This window comes from Canis lupus, chromosome 17, assembly GCF_003254725.2.
Source record: "Canis lupus dingo isolate Sandy chromosome 17, ASM325472v2, whole genome shotgun sequence".
Classification (NCBI taxonomy): Eukaryota; Metazoa; Chordata; class Mammalia; order Carnivora; family Canidae; genus Canis; species Canis lupus.
In genome coordinates, this window is record NC_064259.1 from 16266326 (window position 1) to 16285765 (window position 19440).

The 19440-nt window shown below is 40.2% G+C and overlaps 1 long non-coding RNA gene across 1 annotated transcript; it reads left to right on the forward strand.

The window, feature by feature from the left end:
• Nucleotides 1-10445: 10445 nt before the first annotated feature.
• Nucleotides 10446-19164, forward strand: LOC118351216 (uncharacterized). The gene is made up of 3 exons (XR_007403074.1): nt 10446-10641; nt 16853-16950; nt 19008-19164. It is a non-coding gene; the product is annotated as an uncharacterized LOC118351216 (long non-coding RNA).
• The last annotated feature ends 276 nt before the right edge of the window (nt 19165-19440 follow it).

Consider the following 19440-nt stretch of genomic DNA (forward strand, 5'->3'; position numbering starts at 1 on the left):
GCTAGTGGGGGTATGAATGGGCAAAGCTGCTTTAGAGGAACATTTGATATTATCCAGCATGTTTGACAGTACACATCCTCTGACCCACAATTTGGCTTCTAGTTACATGCCGAGAAGCTCTTGCACATGTGAAATAAATAGGAGACATTCATTAAAATGCTTAATATAGCACTGCTTGAATAATGAAAAACTGAATGCAAATTAATGGTCTATAGATCAAAGGTATAGTATCTATCTGCCTATCTTTATAGACCTAAATGTCTTTTTTTTTTTTTTTTAAATTTTATTTATTTATGATAGTCACATAGAGAGAGAGAGAGAGAGAGAGAGGCATAGACACAGACAGAGGGAGAAGCAGGCTCCATGCACCGGGAGCCCGACGTGGGATTCGATCCCGGGTCTCCAGGATCACACCCTGGGCCAAAGGCAGGCGCCAAACCGCTGCGCCACCCAGGGATCCCAGACCTAAATGTCTTAATTTTGAATGAAAATAGCAAGTTGCAGTAAGATAGGTACGCTGTGTTAGCATTTAAGTGACTCTTCAAAACACACATAAACATTACTGTATATAGTTTTGTGGGCGTCCATATGTGGAAAAGCATAAAAATGTAAACCTGTTATGATACCCAGGAAAGTCATGACAGAAATTGCCCATTTTTTTGTCAATAAAAAATAAAAAAAGATTAAACCCCGTCAATGGGCTAAGTTCATTGCTAGGCTTATGGTGGCACTCAGTAATAATGACTATTCTGTACAAAAGGGGTGAAAGGAATCCGTTTGTTGGGATTTGATATATATGTAAAGAAGAACTGAAAGTTTACCAAGTAACTATGACAGTCACCTTTGGCATGGACTCCTAGGTCTTTTCCTCCTCTGTACTTTGAGGAAAAGAAAATTTAAACAGTATATTGTTTGAACTGCAAGCAAATAGTGGTATAAGAGGTAGTGGGATATTGTCAGAATAAGTTTCCATATTTTTTCTGTGAGTCTCTAGACTTCTGGTAAAATCTCAATGCCTAGATATTGATCATATTGGCAAAAATATAAAAGCTTCTTATTGTTACATGCCTAGAGCCTGACAGTATGTTCTCTGGGGGCAAGATTTTTCTTTTGTCAAATCAACAATATCATCCACAAATACAAAGTCTGTTGCCAGTTTATTTAATGGGTCTTTCATGAAGGTGCATTCAAACTTATGAATTCTACTGCCATAAATTCTTTTAAGTATGGAAGAAGAATCCTGGTCTTATAGATCTTCAGGGGCAGTATGCTCTCAGCGATCATCAGGTTCTATATACTCAAAGTTCAGTCTGTGGTCCAGTGCATCGGCATCACCTAGGAGATTGTTCGAAATGCAGGATCTCAGATCCCACTCCAGAACTACTGAATCAGAATCTGAATTTTAACAAGGTCCCTGGGTGATTTGTATGCACACTAAATTTTGAAAAGCACCGATCTAGTCCAGTGGTTTCCAAATCTGGCAATGAATGATATGGATAGCTTTTAACATATACTTCCTTGTGCCTCACTGCCATAAATTCACATTCTTCAGTAGGTGTATAATGAAATTCAGGAGTTTCCATTTTAAATTTTGAAATAATTTCAAATTTACAAAATAGTTTCAAGAAGATTAAAAAGCACCCCTCCTTTGGTACACACACTGGATTATTTGAGAATAAGTTGCCTAAATACAGCCCCATCACTTTCAGAAAACTTTAGCATATATTTCCTACAGTTGAGGATATATATATATATTTTTTTTGTATAACAGCAATGCAACCACCAAAATCAGGAAGTCAACATTGACTTATTACTAACACATAATCATCTGACACCATTTGAGCTTTTCCAATTCTTACTGTAATGTCGTTTATAGGAAAAGCATTTAATCCAGGATGGTAAGTTAAATTTAATTGTCTTGTTTTTTTTAGGTTCCTTAAATCCAAAACAGCTTTTTGGACTTCCCTTAACTCTTCATGACCTAGACAATTCTGTAGATCATAGGCTGGTTGTTTTTGTAGACTATCCCTCAGTATGGATATGTCTGAAGTTTCTCCACGATTAGGTTTAGGTTAGGCATTTTCCCCCCAGGAACGTCACATAAGTGATGCTTGTGGTCTTCATTGCATTTCACCAGGTGTTACATGATTTCTGTTTGTCCTGCTACTGGTGATATTCATCATGATCTTTGACTAAGTGGATGATTGCCAGGCTTTTCCACTGTAAACTTCTCTTCTTCCCTTTATAACCAGTAAGCAAGTGTTTTGAGGAGAGGTATTTTGAAGCTATCACATGCCTCATCACACTTTAATGTACTAGTTTTAGTTTCCATTGATATTTCTTGGCTGAATTAATTACTGCTATGACGTTTGCTATATAGTGATTGTCAAACTGCATCATTCTTTCTACATTTATCCATTGACATTGCACAGAAAAATTTGTCTTCTCTCCATTTGTTTACATATAACAGGATAGACTCATGAATTCCTGTTTTATTTATTGGGTAATAATCTGTTACTATTTATTTTATTACTTACTTACTAACTTATTTATTTATTCATTTATTTTTAAGTAGGCGCCATGGCCAGCATGTAGCCCAGTGTGGGGCTTGAACTCATGACCCTGAGATCAAGACATTAGCTGAGATCAAGAGTTGGATGCTTAACTGTGCCATCCAGGCACTCCGTGACTGTATTTATTTTGATACTTAAATTTTCCCAGGTTTGGGTAGAAAGAGCCCCTTTGAGTTGACCCCCATGTCTTTTTGATGTGTTCCCAATTATTCATTGAGCATCTCCTCATTTTCTGGTGCAAAAAGATTATCCAATCTCATCTTGTACTTTTCCTGATCCAGCCTTAGGTTCAGCTATTTCTCCAGGGGATCCTGGCTTCTTTTAGTGGTGTAGTTTAGATACCAGGAGCTCAGTGCGAGGTGTGTTCTTTGTTACTGGCTGTCACTGTTGCCAGTTCTCAGTGGGCAGAGCTAGGGAATATATGCATGTATACAAACACATCTATACAAATCTCTCTGTATATATGATTAAATATATGTTGAAAACCATGAATTCATACCTCAAACTTCAATTAGAATTTAGCACATCTGTGTTAATTATAGTTATTCTTTTTTTTCCTTTCCATATTTGTAATTTCATTTCCCAACTGGAAGAAACTTGTTCATCCCATGATCCTTTGTAATACTTCCTTATTTGAAAAATTACCCCTGTACACAACTGAGTGTCCTGCCACTGGCACCATTCTCCCATGGCCCTCTTGATCTTTAATATTTCACGCCAGACTGCTGCCATTGCCGTTCCATTGGATTGATGCCCTTCTCACTGTGGTCCTAATTTCCATGCTGAGCTGCTGTCACTGCCCCCTGTTCTTTTTTTTTTTTTTAATTTAAATTCAATTAGCCGACATACAGTACATCATTGGTTTCAGATGTAGAGTTCAGTAATTCATCTATTGCATATAACACTCCGTGGTCATCACATCATGTGTCCTCCTTAATGCCTGTCACCAGTTACCTCATCCTCTCATCCTCTCTGGCAATACTCATTTTGTTTCCTAGAGTCAACAGTTTCTCATGGTTTGTCTCCCTCTCTGATTTCTTCTCATTCAATTTTCCCTCCTTTCCTCTATGATTCTCTGCACTATTTCTTATATTCCACATATGACTGCCTCTTTGTTGTTCTTGCATGGTTTCCTCACTCAGCCAGGCTCTGATACCTTTTGCCAGGCTGCACAGAAGCTTTCCTCACCCTTTTTCGACCTCTAACACCAGATTTCAGGCTGCTGTTACTGCCCTGTTCACGGCTCCTCACTGTATGCAGGCTCTGACACAGCAGCTGGGTTTCTACTGCCCCTGTTTCCCCTGCCCAGATATCCTTCTTGCCCCGCTGAGACTGCAACATTGGGCTGCCTCCACCTCCACCGCCCTCCTCATAATTTTCCCTTGGGCCAGTATCTCTTTTCTCCACTTGGTCTCTGATATTCCATATCAGATTATGTACTCTCTCCTCCGCATGAAGCCCACCCACATGGCTTGGCTCCACCTTGATTCCATATTTTTAAAACAAGCTCTTTGAATAATTTTTATGAACAAGTCCAGCAGTGAATTTACACTGGCATGTTGGCGTCCATTTTGTAGTTCAACCTCTTACCCATTGTCATGATTTTTTGCTTTGTGTCTAAGATTTTCTTTGCTCTTATTCCCAAACTTTTTTGTGAAAGGAAACCCACACAGTTCCTTACTAGCAAGGTCTTTTAGATCTGAGGGTTTTATTCCTTCTCTTATTATTCCTTGGTCTACTCACTTTAGGCAAAGAACAAATATGAACATATCAAGGTAATCATCCTATTTCTCTCTAAATCTTCTCTTTTATAGTCTCCAATTTTCTAGGTCTATTGACATTTGCTTTTACGTCACAGTTTTAAAATTCTTTAATATTTTGTTCATTTTTGTTGAGAATGTTTTAGGTTACTAATATTTTTCTTAAAATGTACCTACTGGTATAGTGACTTTACCTCCTTTAACTTGAAACATATACCTCAGTTAATTTAGCCCATGACCTGTCCAGTTTTCTAGCCCATACCTCAAATAGCTTGTATTTCTGTTCCCTAAAACGCTTAGATCTCTCCTTCATAGAACTCTTTATTAAAAAAAAAAAAAGAAATTCTCTAGAATTCAAAGTGATTTGGCATTTAATGTATAAACGAGGTTGTCGGGGAAATACATAAAATTACTGGTTGGTTCTTAAGACCTTCTAAAACTTTTATTTAATCACCAAAAAATATCCTGTGCTTTTGATATTTATAATCAGCTTATAATTAATGGAATACTTACAATGACCCAGCTTTTTAACATTCTTTTAATTATAGATTTATTATTACTCACTTTCCACAGATTACATTAAAGAGGAGAATCTTTATATTAACTTACATTGGATCCATGATTTAGCAATAAATAAATTTAAAAAAATTAGATATAACCCAAACATATAAAATGTATGAAAGTGGATCTGCTCTTCTTGTAACTTGCAACACCATCTTAGTTTTTCCCTTATCTCCTGAAGTATTTCCTGGGGCCTTTACAGAATATAGAAGATGCACTAGATGGATTATCAAGGAGCTTCAAAATATATTGAACAGTCATTTTGCCACAAATAGCTGGTTTGAAAGTGCAGCTTCCATTACTAGCCTAATAGATCCCTTGTCTGAGTGCTAGAAAATGTATTTATTAAACTCTAAGCCTAGCTACTGTCAGGATGAATTGGTTGTTCCTTAATAGGAAGGTGATGATTGGAATAAGTCACTTAGAAATGTCAGACAGGCCATCCATTCTCCCTTCCTCCCTCCCTCCTACCCACCCATCCATCCATCCAGATTGTTATAAAGAGTTAAGATCTCTCACTGGTTGTAGAGCAAATGTCCTGAATTCCTTAGAGGAGTGCCATTAGCCAAGTCCTTTGGTTTATTATTCTCAAGTGTCTTGTGGATAGTGGATACTATCACAATTCACATGATCTCCTGTCATTGTTCCAGATCAGGCTTTTTTGTGGGGTCCTTCTCTTTGGGTGAGGGACAGGATATTCATTACTTTTCATGGGGCTTTGGTCTTATATATTCAGGTAGGCTCTCTGTCTCAAAGGTCAAATCTATTCTGATTTTCATCACTTTCTTCTTCAATCTTAGATACACAGTTACACATTTTAATGGATATTCCAGTCAAGTTTCTATAACAGAGAGTTGATAAGGGAGGGCAAACTAGCATTTGTTAAGCAACTTCTATGCATTAGACAGTATATTAGGTGATCCCTTACCTCATCCCATGCTTCTCTCATAGTTAGTGCTTTTTCATTCCTCTACCTTAGTTTCAGTGTTATCTAGGACTACTTGACCTAATTAGGTCTCTTTCCTGCTTTTTAAAAAAATTTTTGATCTATTCCATTATAATTTTATAATGATCTCCTTATCATCTTATAAACCTGTAAGATATAAGTTATTTGAAGGTTTGGTTATGGCTACTGGATAAGTTACTTATCTTGTGAATTTATTCAAGTATGAAGAACAGTGTGCCATTAAGACCTCCCTCATGGAATTATTAGGGATCTGAAATTAGTTAATAATGTAAAGTTCTTACAACTCTGGCTGATACTTACTATATGCGTACTCCTACTACTCTTCTACAATTTCTTCAACTGCAATAATACCTACTATTATTACTACTATAACTATTGCTAACACTTGCTTGTTAGAGTGTTCCAACATAGAAAGGATGCTCAAAAATATTTTTTAATGAATTAATGCCCAGTCCTCAGCCATTGTATAGTAATATTGTGAGGAGAATGAGGCTCACAGAGAAAAACACCTTGTCCAAGGCTACCCAGAGATGAAATGAGACAGAGTCAGCCCTATCTGACCCTCGTGTGAGTGTGATTTCTATGACTTCCACTCTTCACAATTTTTTGTAGCAGGGATTTTATTTATACCATTCTATCCTCCATAAATATCATCCATAATTGAAGTCTTGTAAAAAAAAAAGGCTTTAAGGATTCTGGTCTGGGCGATGGTAAACTGGTTACATGGCCTTATTAAGAGGGTAACTTAGGTATGAGCCTCCATCCTCCCTTCCCCTCACTCAGCCTGGAGTGCCCTGATGCTGTCTCTCAGGAGACTTCACATAAGCTTGGAGTGTGAGAGCTGGAGTCTGATGCCAAAGTCCTCACCCCCATAGACTGCTCAGGAGCACATTTCTCTTTCCCACCTGCTCTGTGAGCCATGCTTGGCTGCAGTGGCCTCCCTGGGGCAGGCATTGCCTCATCTGACAGGCCATAATTTGGGTCATTACACTCTCCCATGGACAGTAATGACATTTTTTTTCTTTTCTAGACATGACCGCTGTGCGGTCAACTCATGGGAGGGTGAGTTGATTACTCCTTTTCCTTGGCTCCTGGCTGCACCTGGCCCATGCTGGTGGTGGCAAAAGTGGGCTTCTAAAGGCCCCTTTTAGTCAAATTTCCTGTTTGGTGGCACTGGTCTTGGCAGAGATGCTCTGCACTGTGGAAGGGAAATTTAGAAGGGTCACACCTTGGGTCAATGTGATTTGGGAATAGTGTGGAATGGGCAAAGGCCACGAAGGGAGTGCCTTTGCTTAAAAATAGCTCTACATTTTACCCACAGACGTACATTTGCATTAATAAGTTCTAGGGGAGTGTAAGCTCAGAAAAGTACCCCTTAATGAAAACTGTTAGAGCCACCTGGTTTAGGTCAGTAGCCTTCAAGAAATACATTTTAGGGATGCCTGAGTGGCTCAGTGGTTGAGCATCTGCCTTCGGCTCAAGGTGTGATCCTGGGGTCCTGGTTGGAGTCCTGCGTTGGGTTCCTGCAAGAAATCTGCTCCTCCCTCTGTCTATGTCTCTGCCTCTCTTTCTGTGAAATAAATAAATAAATAAATAAATAAATAAATAAATAAATAAAATATTTTTAAAAAGAAATATGTTTTAATAAAGACTAGAGAGGGAGAAAAATGAGCTTCATGGAAGAGCCAGTCTGTGAGGAATTTGGAGGAGTATGGAAGCAGCCAGAAGGCAGAGCAGGTCCTGCTGGTCCTGTATGTGGGAGACGGTCACAGAAGGAGAAGCATGACAGTAAAAGATGTATTTAATTCTCACTTTACCTTAGAATGCTGTCTAAATTTTCAGCTTTCCCCAAAGCGACACTTAGAGAGATGGTGTGTTATGATGGATTAAACAACTGACCTTGGGGTCAGAAAAAAATGGGATCCAGTCATGTTCTGCCAATTACTCCCTTAGGAACGTTGGCAAGATGTCATACCACTCTAAGCAGTTTTCTTCTCTGTCAAATGAGGGAATTGCTCTGAGTTTCTTAGAGTCCTTCGCAGAGTGTTTTATGACTCTAAGAAGTAGCCATATTTCTATAAAACTGCCAGACTGGGTGCCAGCCTGCCTATGGCAGATGCTTCTTATCTTCTGGGTCTGGAAACACTGAACTGCAGGTGACTCTGGGTCCCAAATGCATTCACTTTTGGCTCCTTACCCAAGGTTATGACTGTGTTAAATTAACATTTGTCAAGTGGAGCACAGGGTGCTGGATGGTGACCCTCAGTTCAACAACAGACCACAAGAGAAATTGAAATAGAGAAGTTGATTACTCAGAGGTTCTAGAAAAAAAGAACCAGGCACACCTTGAGGGGCCGCATGAGGAGGTCAAGATAGGGTGCTGGGGGGAGGGGTTGTACCTGAGGCTCATGCCTTTGTTATAGTATGTGAGTGGAGTGCTTTGGGGTTCCTGGACTGGGGCTAGATTGATGAATTTAAACAAAAAGTGTATGGTATTGGTGAGCACCACTGAATTCCTATTTAAGTAGCACATAAGACAAACAGACCCTGGGAGGCAGGGGGACTGCTGCTCACAGGGCTGTTGGGGATGGACAGCCTATTATGAACTTAACATTTGTTATGACTCTTGGCTGCAATGCAGGGCATGCACTAGCATGAGTTGCTAATATCAGTGTAAGGTCCCTGCAGGTCACTTGGCCACACAAAGTGAATATAGAGGCAGCAGCTACATGGAATAGCTTAGCTCATCTCTCAACACCAAGTATTGGTTATGTGTGTGAGACCTGGGATTTAGCTATCTGCCAAACTCTGGTCTTTTCTTTATCTCTCCTTATAAACCCAATTTTCAAACTGCCAGGAACATATCTTTTTTACCAGTTCCTTAATTAATGAGTTTTTTTTATCTGAATTGCTTTAATGTTTAGGAATGACTGGCTATTTTTTTTGTCTTTTAAGTGGTTCCCCTACAAGTGAGAAGTGGGATTAAGAGTGGCTTGGATTCCTGGGTACAACTATTTTCCCCTCTGAGAGTGTCTAACTGGAACTTTAGACTCTGGAATATCCTCTAAAGGTTGGTTCTTCCTCTTCATAAACATCTAGTGCTTAAAATGACTACTGTCAGCAGAAGCCAGGACATATTACTCTCTTGAAATACGATCTCTGGATTCCCTGTTTTTTTTTTTTTTTTAATTTTTTATTTATTTATGATAGTCACACAGAGAGACAGAGAGAGAGAGAGAGGCAGAGACACAGGCAGAGGGAGAAGCAGGCTCCATGCACCGGGAGCCCGACGTGGGATTCGATCCCAGGTCTCCAGGATCGCACCCTGGGCCAAAGGCAGGCGCCAAACCGCTGCGCCACCCAGGGATCCCGGATTCCCTGTTTTTTTAGCTCAAGTCACTGTATGTGAGAGAGGAAATAACATAGTGGTTATTTGTTTTATTTTACTATTTATAAATGATTTTATTTTAAAGGGAGAGAGGGAGCAAGAGCAGAAGGGGCACAGGGGAGACAGACAGGGACAGATAGTCTCTTGAGCAGACTCCATGCTGAGCATAGAGCTGCTGTGGGGCTTGATCCCAGGACCCTGAGATCATGACCTAAATTGAAACCAAAAGTCAGATGCTTAGCTGACTGCACCACCCAAGTACCCCAAGAGAGTGGTCATTTAAATTACTGTAAATTAATATATCAAAAGTCATAGAAAATTTTGATAATTTGGGGGGTACTTTTGGGTTTTATATAGGGAAGTTAATAGGGGGACTGTTGCAATGTTGTGATTGAGATAGAGTCATAATTCCTGAGATTTGTTAGCAGGGGCACAGATAATTGTCAGCTCAGTGCTGCCCAGGGAGGTGCCAGTCACAGGTCAGAGATAGAGAAGAATATTATAATTCCTGGCATCCAAATAAGTGTGTATTATTTATTGGGGCCACTTCTTGGCCTTCTGCTTCTCCACCAAGTCAAACAGCATAGAAGAATCTCTTGTTGGCAGGTACCTTGGCATACAATTTTTGAAGACTCTCTCCTGGTTTAGAAACCCCACTGGCAGTGTTACTGACATATGGTTTGTTGAATACTTGAAGGGTTGAGAAACTTAATACATATACCTAAGGACAGGCTATGCCACTCAGCATTGCTAAATAGCTTGAGATATCAGGAAGCCACAAGTTAGGAAGACCTGAGAGCTGCCTCCCTATAACTCTAACTCGAGTTTTTGGAGCCATATACAGGTCTCCATGGCTACTCTTTAGAAAATTGAAGGCAGCACCCATGACCCACTTAGCTTCAGGTTTTCTCAAAGTTTGTCATCAAGACCTTGGTTTTGAATCTTCCCCCATCCTGGGGACTCAAAGCCTAATTAGTGTACTGAGATTTCCTACAAACATATCATATTTCTGCTCTAGAGTATAATAATCAAGACCCGACTATGTACCCAGGGTCACCTTAAAGGTGGCCTTCTGCTCTTGGGAAACGTGAAATGAAATCTGGACTTTGCTGTGGATGGTTGATTTGGCCTCTCTCATGTGACAGCATGAGACCTAATACCTCAGGGAAGAGAGGCAGTTCCGGGCTTCTGGTAGTGACACACGCACACACACGCACGCGCACACACACACACACACACACACACATCTTGCGATAGGGTCACTGAAAAATACTGAACTTAATCTAGTGTCTTCTTCCATCCTCCATTTTGTAGAATACCGCCAGCAACTGTTAACTGTCCTGCCGAAGGGCATTTTAACTGACAGGAAACAGCAGTGAATTCTACCTGCAGGTATGGTTTGGAGTGGCTTTTGTTCCTGCTATCTCCCATTATGGAAGTTAGATGTGCTCCTTCCAGCATTTGTGGTTAACTATTGGAGGAAAGGACTTTACTTTTTCTGTCTCTTATTTTGTCCTCAGGTCTATTAAAATTTACAGTGTGATTTGGGACAAGTCCTTTGCCCCTGTCAAATGAGGAGATTGGATAGGGTCACTTCCTAGTTCCTTCTAGGTCTATTCTGCAGGACAGTTAGCTGGCACTTTGCATACCAGGGGCTGGCATTGTCACACTTGTCTGCAGTAGTTGGGCCATTGGTAAATAGCATGCTGTTGGGTGACTAATCCCTCTCCACTCCTGGTTTACAGTTTATTGGATGAAGATTTGGGAGCTCAAGAATCTTTATTTCAAGGTTTATGTATCCCCTCTGGGATTGTATGGAGAGTATGGAAAGGCAAACTGAGAATGAGCTGTATGAAGGAGATTTCTGGAACAGGGGTTGGGATCAATCCAAAGTGTCATCTCCGTGAACTCAGGGGGCAAGTCTAACCCCTAGGCTTCAGTTTCCTCATCATAACATAAAGATGGAGCCTAATGTCTCTGTCTCTTGAAACACTCTGATTGCAACATGTTCCCCTAAGAAAGTTTTGTATCTATTAGATCTGGTGCGGCCAGGAACTAACTTCCTAGGAGATGGGTCTTACTTTCATGTGGTCATAGAGGAGCTGTTAGAAATCACTTGTAGTGAACATCAGATTTTGCCACTCGGAACCAGCCCCCTTTACTACTGAAGAACGTATTCCTCCAAATGTTGGGAGTTCTACTGGTTGACAACACCCAGGTATTAGCTCTCTTCAGGTATTGCTCTTGGCTCAAGAAAAGAGCCACCTCTCCCAAGGTTACTGTTCCCTTCATTGGAGGCAGACTTCATATAATGTTTGCATCCAAAGTCTAGATAAACTGGCCAGGGAAATTCAGAGGGACAACAGAAATTATAACCAAATATAGGAGGAACATGCACCCATAGGAGAATAGCATACATATGGGAATAGATTCTGAAGTAGCTGAATCAAGGAGGATGGAACATAGAGTTGAATGAGGGAGGGGGCTTATCAATATAGATACACTCTTCTGTGTTAAATCTTAAAGATTTAACAACCTGGTAAGACCCCCAGGAGATGGTTTTAATATGCTGTTAGGTAGCTCTTAGAAGCATGGAGATACTGATGGCTTGAATTAAGTAAGGCAAAAATACCAGAAGTGTTATGGCATATGGTGGATCAAAAGTCTCAAAAAAAAAAAAAAAAAAGAGGAAGCTAGAATATAGTGTAAGGCTAGAAATGTACCATGTAAGGCTAAAAAACTCACCAGCTGGTTGTATTTAGTGGAAGAACCCAGAGGATGCACCATGTCTCAAAGCAATGAAATTTACTAGAAAGAAGGGCACTGGAACTCCACGATTGCACTCTCTAAAGACTGTAACTAACACTTGGAGAATTTAGATATTATGTTCACTAATAGCAATGGGATGATAAGATCCCCAAATAATCGAGGCCAGGGTGTGGTTCTTAATGCTCAGAAGGAAAAAAGGTGAAACAGTGATAATGAGGTAAGGTCAGAGAGGCAAATGATTACTGTGTCCCCAATAGGTAGGATACATAAGTCTGAGAACCAAGAGGGAAGAGGACTGGTCCATCTCAGCCTCAGTCTCAAAAAAAACAAAACAAAAAACAAAACAAAACAACAACAACAAAACAAAAAAACAAAACAAAAAAACATTTGAAGGAATTAGTGTTTCCTGTTTCCACAACTTTGGGCATTGTAGGTTTTTTAGGTCCTGAAGAGAAGCTTGCACTAGGGAACTTAGGAGTTTCATTGAACACTGACCTTTAGCTGATATCTGGGTATTTTGTGCTCCTTGAGCCAGGGGGCCAACAGGCAAGGAGACGAGCTACCATCATGTCAGGGGCATCTGAACTTGATGAATCAGGAAGAGATAAGGCTTCTAGCACCTAATAGGGACAGGGAAAATATGTTTTGCACTTGGACTCTCTCAACACCCCTTTGCCTAATTTTAATAGTAAATGTACAAATATAGCAGCCAGGGCTTGAGAAAGGTCAGACCCCTTAGACAAGGGGGTCTGGGTCATGCCATCTAGATAGGAGAGGTGCAAGCTGAGAGTAAAGGGCATCTAGGATAGGTAGTGAAGGATGGAGATTATTAGTAGCAGTTGAGGCCTAAAGATCAGCTGAAGCAACAGAGGCTCCCATTTCTCCCACTATCATTCCTTTTATAACTTTATACTGGGAATAAGGACCCCAAAGAATCCAGGAGGAGCTGATCTCAGACCTTATATAAAGGGAATCTGTGAGGCACACAATGGAGTGTTGTTGACACAGAATTGCACTATTTACATGATCCTCTTAGGAGTTAGTTTAAGTAGCTTCTAGGCCTCAACTGTTAGTCTTTTCTAGGAACTTCCATCTACTACAGAGATGCCCCTTCCCATAGACAGTATGCCTCCAAGGACTGACTGGTCATCGCAGAGACATTAAAACTAGCCTCCTCACCCCAACTGTGGGAATTCTGAAAGAACACACAGCCTTCTAGTTTCCCTGTGGAGTCAGCAAAGGCTTTTGTTGTGACTATATTGTGACCCAATTTCTCCCTTTCCGGAAATCTCCCTTTCCATCTCCCACAGATTTGAGTCCTAAAAGCACTGCCTAATATTCTTTCTGTATGCTAACCTTCATCTCAGAGTTTACTTCCCAGCTAACTTGATCTATAGGAGTACTTTTTAAAATATTGAGCTTAGTATAAGAAGTATTATCATCATAATACATCACGATTATTATGTAGTGGGTGCTCAATAAATACAGGTTGAATGCATTGAAGCCTGTCCATGATATTTTTATATGCCCATTGGTACAATCTCCTTAAAGAATTATTCATTTAAGGCATCAAGCTCTAATGTTGAACAAAATCATATAAATCCTGTCAGAAAGGAAAAAAGTGCCTTCCTTAGAAAAGAGCTGCATGAAGCAGCACTGTGTCTTTTGATGGATCTCCTTTGGCCTATGCTATGACTCATTTGCCCAATAAGCAATGATTGCATGTCTGTTCCACACCTATTTATGAACTAACCAAGGAGTAGTTATGCTAATTGTATACATTTTAGAAATTTAATCAAACCAACTCTGTCTGGCATAGCCTGTATCAGAGGTCAGCAAACTTTATATGTAAAGAGTCAGAAGGTAAATACTTATGTAAACAATGAAAGTAAAAATGTAAAATAGTAAATAATAAAAATGTGAAAATAGTAAAATAAAAATTTATTTAAAAAACATGTAAATTAAAATATTTTCGTATAAATAAATACCAGAGGCCACGTGGTCCCTGTTGCATTAATTCACTCTACTTTTAGAGTGAAAGCTGCCAGAGATAATATGTAAATGCCTGAGAGTGTGTTCGAATAAAACTCAATTTACAAAAATAGTTGTTAGGTGAGATTTGGCCTATAGGGCATATTTAACCAGTTCCTGACCTAACTAATACACATAACCTTTAAAATGAGATGCCTCCTGGTTCTCACTGGCCAGGAATTAAAGATCTCCCATGTTGTAACACTGGATCACAGATTGGCCAATTAGGCAACCCAACCATTTTTTAGTTTTCCCAATCAAAAAATATGTATTGGACGTGTTTTATGTATAGATCCGAGGTATAAAAAGACATAATCCATGCCTTTTAGGGGCCAACATGGAAGTGGGGGTTGAGTCATAGTGGTACACAGTTTTTTTAAGTTCTACAAAGGATTCATGAGGGATAGAGTACAATGCAGAACCAGAGGAATGAGTGACAGATTTTTCTTTCACATCCTTTGAAAAACATAAAGCAGCATAATGTATCCATGGGCATGGTATACCTTACAGCTAGGTGTCAAAGGGATCTCTGATAAGGACCCAGCTGGAGGGTTAAGCAGGGGTCAGAACCATGGGTTTTAGTTTGAAGATAGTGGGAACAATAGGAGTTTTTAATCAGAAGGGTAGCATGGTGAGATTTGCATTTTGCAAAGGTTCCTTTGAAAGCAAATTGCCTGGTAATAGGATGGAATGGCATGAGTAACAAAAATAAAATGATAGTGCTTATCCTCTTTGGATATTATGTACAACTTTTAAATTATGTTTATTATTTATTTTCATTTAATCTTATGCAGTATAAACACCAAATGACAGAGGTTCCATTTCCTTCCCCATTTCTGCTTCCCAAGTACCTAGGATAGTATTGGACACATGATTGGTACTTAGTATTTGTTGAATGAATAAATGAATGAAAATTTCCCTTCCTGTGAAAAAGATGGTAATACGATTTCACTTTCAGCTTCATCAAAAGGCTGGAAGCAGTAAATATGTTTAGTAAATCGATTCACAACTATTTAGGATATAAGACAGACTATGGAAAATCTAATATGACATAGATTGACACATGCAGAGATTCAAACTGAGAAGCGTTAATAGTTATACAGGGGATAGCTCCCAAGAACAATCCATAAAGGAAGAGAACCCTGGGCCGAGGAATCTAGAAGTCTATACTTTTATCTTTACCTTGTCACTTACTTATTGGATGAACCTGGCCATGCCACTTCCCACTCTATTCCCTATGGGATAAGACTAACTCTTACTTATCTCAGTGTAGTCCAAAGGGTCTGATCCATAGTAAAAGCTCAGCAAGTATGTGTTGAACAGCTCTAATAGGAGTTAGGAGTGGACCCCTTATGGCCACAAAGTTGAGATACTGGCTCAGGATGGAAGGTAAAACCTACACGGTAAACCATCTCCTTTCATTTTTAATTGTACAATATTATGACCAGGGATCTCCAGCTTCTTCCCATATAATCATTTTCTGGCTCTGATAGAGGTTCCTAAATGCAGATTCTTGTTAGCAGAGAAATTTAGATCCAGCTGAGTACTATATCTATAAGCCCAAGTCCTTCTAGAGATGCAGAAGGCAACTCAGGAGTCTTAGTGTTGAGGCAGCTGCTAAGATCTGGTTCTCTCACTACAGAAAACAGCTTTTGTTTAAGGCTCTCTTAGCTAGACCAGCACTTCCCAGACACCATGGTTGATCGCAGATCCCTAGGACAGTCAGACTGTATGGAGTTTAAGGAGCACTACAGACCATTCCCTCATAGGAATTATCCTAGTCCCGCTCTTGGAAGATTTTCCCTATTGAGTTTTTCTCTATATGCTTGGTTCTCTGTATTGAAATACTTTGTATGTGAATTTTGCAGTTAAAACAACTTAAGAAAGCCCACAGAAAGAGAGATGCTAAATGTTTCAGAAACGAAGGAACTGTGCAGGCCAGAATCAGAAGTCATTTCCAAACTGGTTGGGACAAAAAGGGAAATGAACTTTTCTGTTTCTACCATGTCTGTCCTGTGGTTGCACTTGACTTCAAAACAGCCTGCTGGGAAAAAGTCTTTAGGCACACTTCAGGTAGCCAGGAGTAAGGAAGTTATGTTTCCTTTTTCTTTAATTAGTTGTAATGGTCTAGGGCTGAAACAATGGGCAGGGGAGTGAAATTTAGGTATAGGGAAGGTAAGAGTACAGGTTGTACCATGAGGATGTGGTCTTGCATTTATTCATACTCCTCAAGCACCTTCCTAGGCCAGGTTCTGGCACCAAATAGAAAACTGGTCCATGTAAGGTATCTCTCCTGAACAAACTCATGGTGTACCAGTGAAAGGGAAGTGCAACCAGTTATAACAATGCATCAGATGTTTGCTTCAGGAAGGCCCCAACAAGGTACTGGGAGAGCGCCAGCTCTGTGTATTTGTTTCTCAGCCAGAGGCAAACTTTTAGGCCACATCTGGTAAATTGGTGGAGTTGGTACTGCAGAAATGGGGAAAGAGGTACTACAGAAATGGAAGAATGAGGGCCCTCATGAGAGAGCTCATTCTGAGAGAAGAATGATGAGGAAAGGGCATGATGGGGTTGGTCCCACTAAGAAAACCTTAGTCATGGAAAGATAATTCTCATTACAGTCTGGTATCTGTCACCGATGGGTGAGTGGAAGAGGGAAGTACAATTGGACTACATGTTCTATTTAAATATGCATGGATCATTGGGGTGCAGGTTGCACAGCTGGAGTGTTAACCTAACCAGTGGAGTTCTCATGCCAATTCATAATGGCTTATAAGAGCTGTCCATATTCATCTCTTTCTAGTGCCATTACTGTGGTAGCTCGAAACTAGCCATGGTTGGAATATTTACACCATAGAAATTGTCAAGCAGATAAGAGCCGTTTTGTCCCCTGGAGAGCTGGTTAGTAAACATTTATCAGCATATCATTAACAAAATGTGGGGATCCCTGGGTGGCACAGCGGTTTAGCGCCTGCCTTTGGCCCAGGGCACGATCCTGGAGACCCGGGATCAAGTCCCACGTCGGGCTCCCAGTGCATGGAGCCTGCTTCTCCCTCTGCCTGTGTCTCTGCCTCTTTCTCTCTCTCTCTCTCTCTCTCTCTGTGTGACTATCATAAATAAATAAATAATAAAAAAAATAAAATTTAAAACAAAATGTTTGCAGTCAACAAGGTCAAAGAGAAAATTTTATCTCCAAAGCAGTCCCTGACCACAGTACTACTGGGCATGTTGAAGTTCTAATACAAGATTTTTCAAAATGTGCACTGCAAAACACTAGCCTTGCATACTTTTTGGAATTTATACTGCATACTAGCATATCAAAGGCTCTGAGGAATTTACATAAAGAAACATGCTTAATTTTGTTTGATTTAGAGCAGGGCTTTCCAGACTTTAATGTGTATATGATTCATCTGGGAGTTTTGTTAAAATTATGGTCTTGGGTAGAGCCGAGTTTCTACATTTTTCAGAAGATACCAAGCAATGCTGATCCTGCTGGTCTAAGGACCACATTTGGAGAAACAATAGTTTAGAATCCCTCAACTGGCTGCCCAGGTGGCTCAGCACTTTAGCCCTGCCTTCAGCCCAGGGTCTGATCCTGGAGACGAGGGATTGAGTCCCATGTTGGGCTCCCTGCATAGAGCCTGCTTCTCCCTCTGCCTGTCTCTGCCTCTCTCTCTCTCTCTGTGTCTCTCATTAATAAATAAAATCTTTAAAAAAAATAGAATCCCTCGACTTACTTAACCATGGAATCCAGGATTAAAAAAAATCTATAGAACATATGTGGTATTCTATAAAACTCCATTCTGGGAGAACACTTTGGGAATATTGCTCAAATACATTAGTGTTGGTATATTGGGGTACTGAGGTAGTGAACAAGTCCTGTGGAGATTACAGTGTCTCTAGAGTATCTCCAGGCTGTGGAGTTCACAAGATCATGAGATGACTCTAGAGAGACCACAGTTTTCAGGGGAAAAGCAGTAGAGCATGATGGAAAAGACTGCCAGAACAGAGGTGGAGACTGGGTTTCCACTGGAGGCAGATTTATCCAAGAGCACATATGAGGCATTGTGAGACATAGGGAACAGCCAGAAGGTCATTGTGGGAATTCTTGGCAGGGGCTGTGTTTCTACATCATGTAGATGGTAGTGTGAGGAAACAAAATATTAGACATTACTGTGAATATCACTAGTGTGTACCCACAGGCTCATAAAGAGTGGCCAAAATGAACAATATTTCTCAGAGGGTATTTGGGACAGTTTCTCAGAAGAGGTGATAAGTTCTGTCTTAAAAGATGAATAGAAATCCATTGAATGGAGTTGGGGTGTATATTTGGGTGGGTGAATGCTAGGGAATGGGGGCATATGCAATATGGGGAGTACATTTCATTTTAAAAGATCAGAGAAGGCAAGGGCTTACAGGTGCCTGCCCAGCTCCGGTAGTGCTAGGGCTAGTGCATAAACTTCTTTCTTTGCCCAGCACCTAACTTATATGGAAGACAAGGCACATATCGAGTGAAGGGTGTGCTTCCCATTCTACTGAAGGCCAGATATCTGGCCTGGAAGGACAGATGAGGGGATGGGGAATTAGGAAAGGTAGTAGAGGGAAAAATAAATTTCTGAGGAAATGAACTTTTCAAAAGAAAATCACCTGAAGACTTAGGGGATTGAGTTATATTTAATGATTTGACATCTTCATTTGGCCTTATTAGTATAGATAAAATTATATTTAAGAGAGAGACTCACTATTATATTTACAACTAGAAACAGCAGAAAGGCTTCCAATGGTTTTACCTGGAGTATATTGTACTTTTGGCTTAACAAATCAGAGATTCCAGCTGATAGAAGCTCATCAGCCCAGGTCAGGGGCTGGGAGCCACGAGTGGAGTAGAAAGGAGGAGAGGAGTACTTGAGAGATGGCAGGCTCTCACTGTAGCACTATACACTATTTTCTACTTTTAGGACAGTCCACTCCATGAAAGTACTTCTCTTTCCTGGAGGCTCAGATTCCATCCCACATGACCTCTTTGTTTATTATGTATGTATGTATGTGCTTATCTCTCCTGCCAACTGTTGAGTTCACCAACGAGAGGAGTCTTGTTTTATGAAATAAATAATAAAACTGATATTTATGAGTATCTGTTATGAGATGTGTGATTTCAAAAATGTTATTTCCTTCATCTTTCACATCAAACCTCACAAGGTAAGTGTGACTATCCCAGACTCTCTGGAAATGAAACCAAGTTGCAGAAAGGATAGGAGACTTGTGAAGGTCCCATGGGGTGGAGCTTTCTAAGTGCCAGTCTAGTGGTTATCTACTGCAGTGCAGCTGTTCCTTCTTCAGTTCTATACTCTCTCAATACTCAACCCATACACACAGTTGACTTTGTAAGAG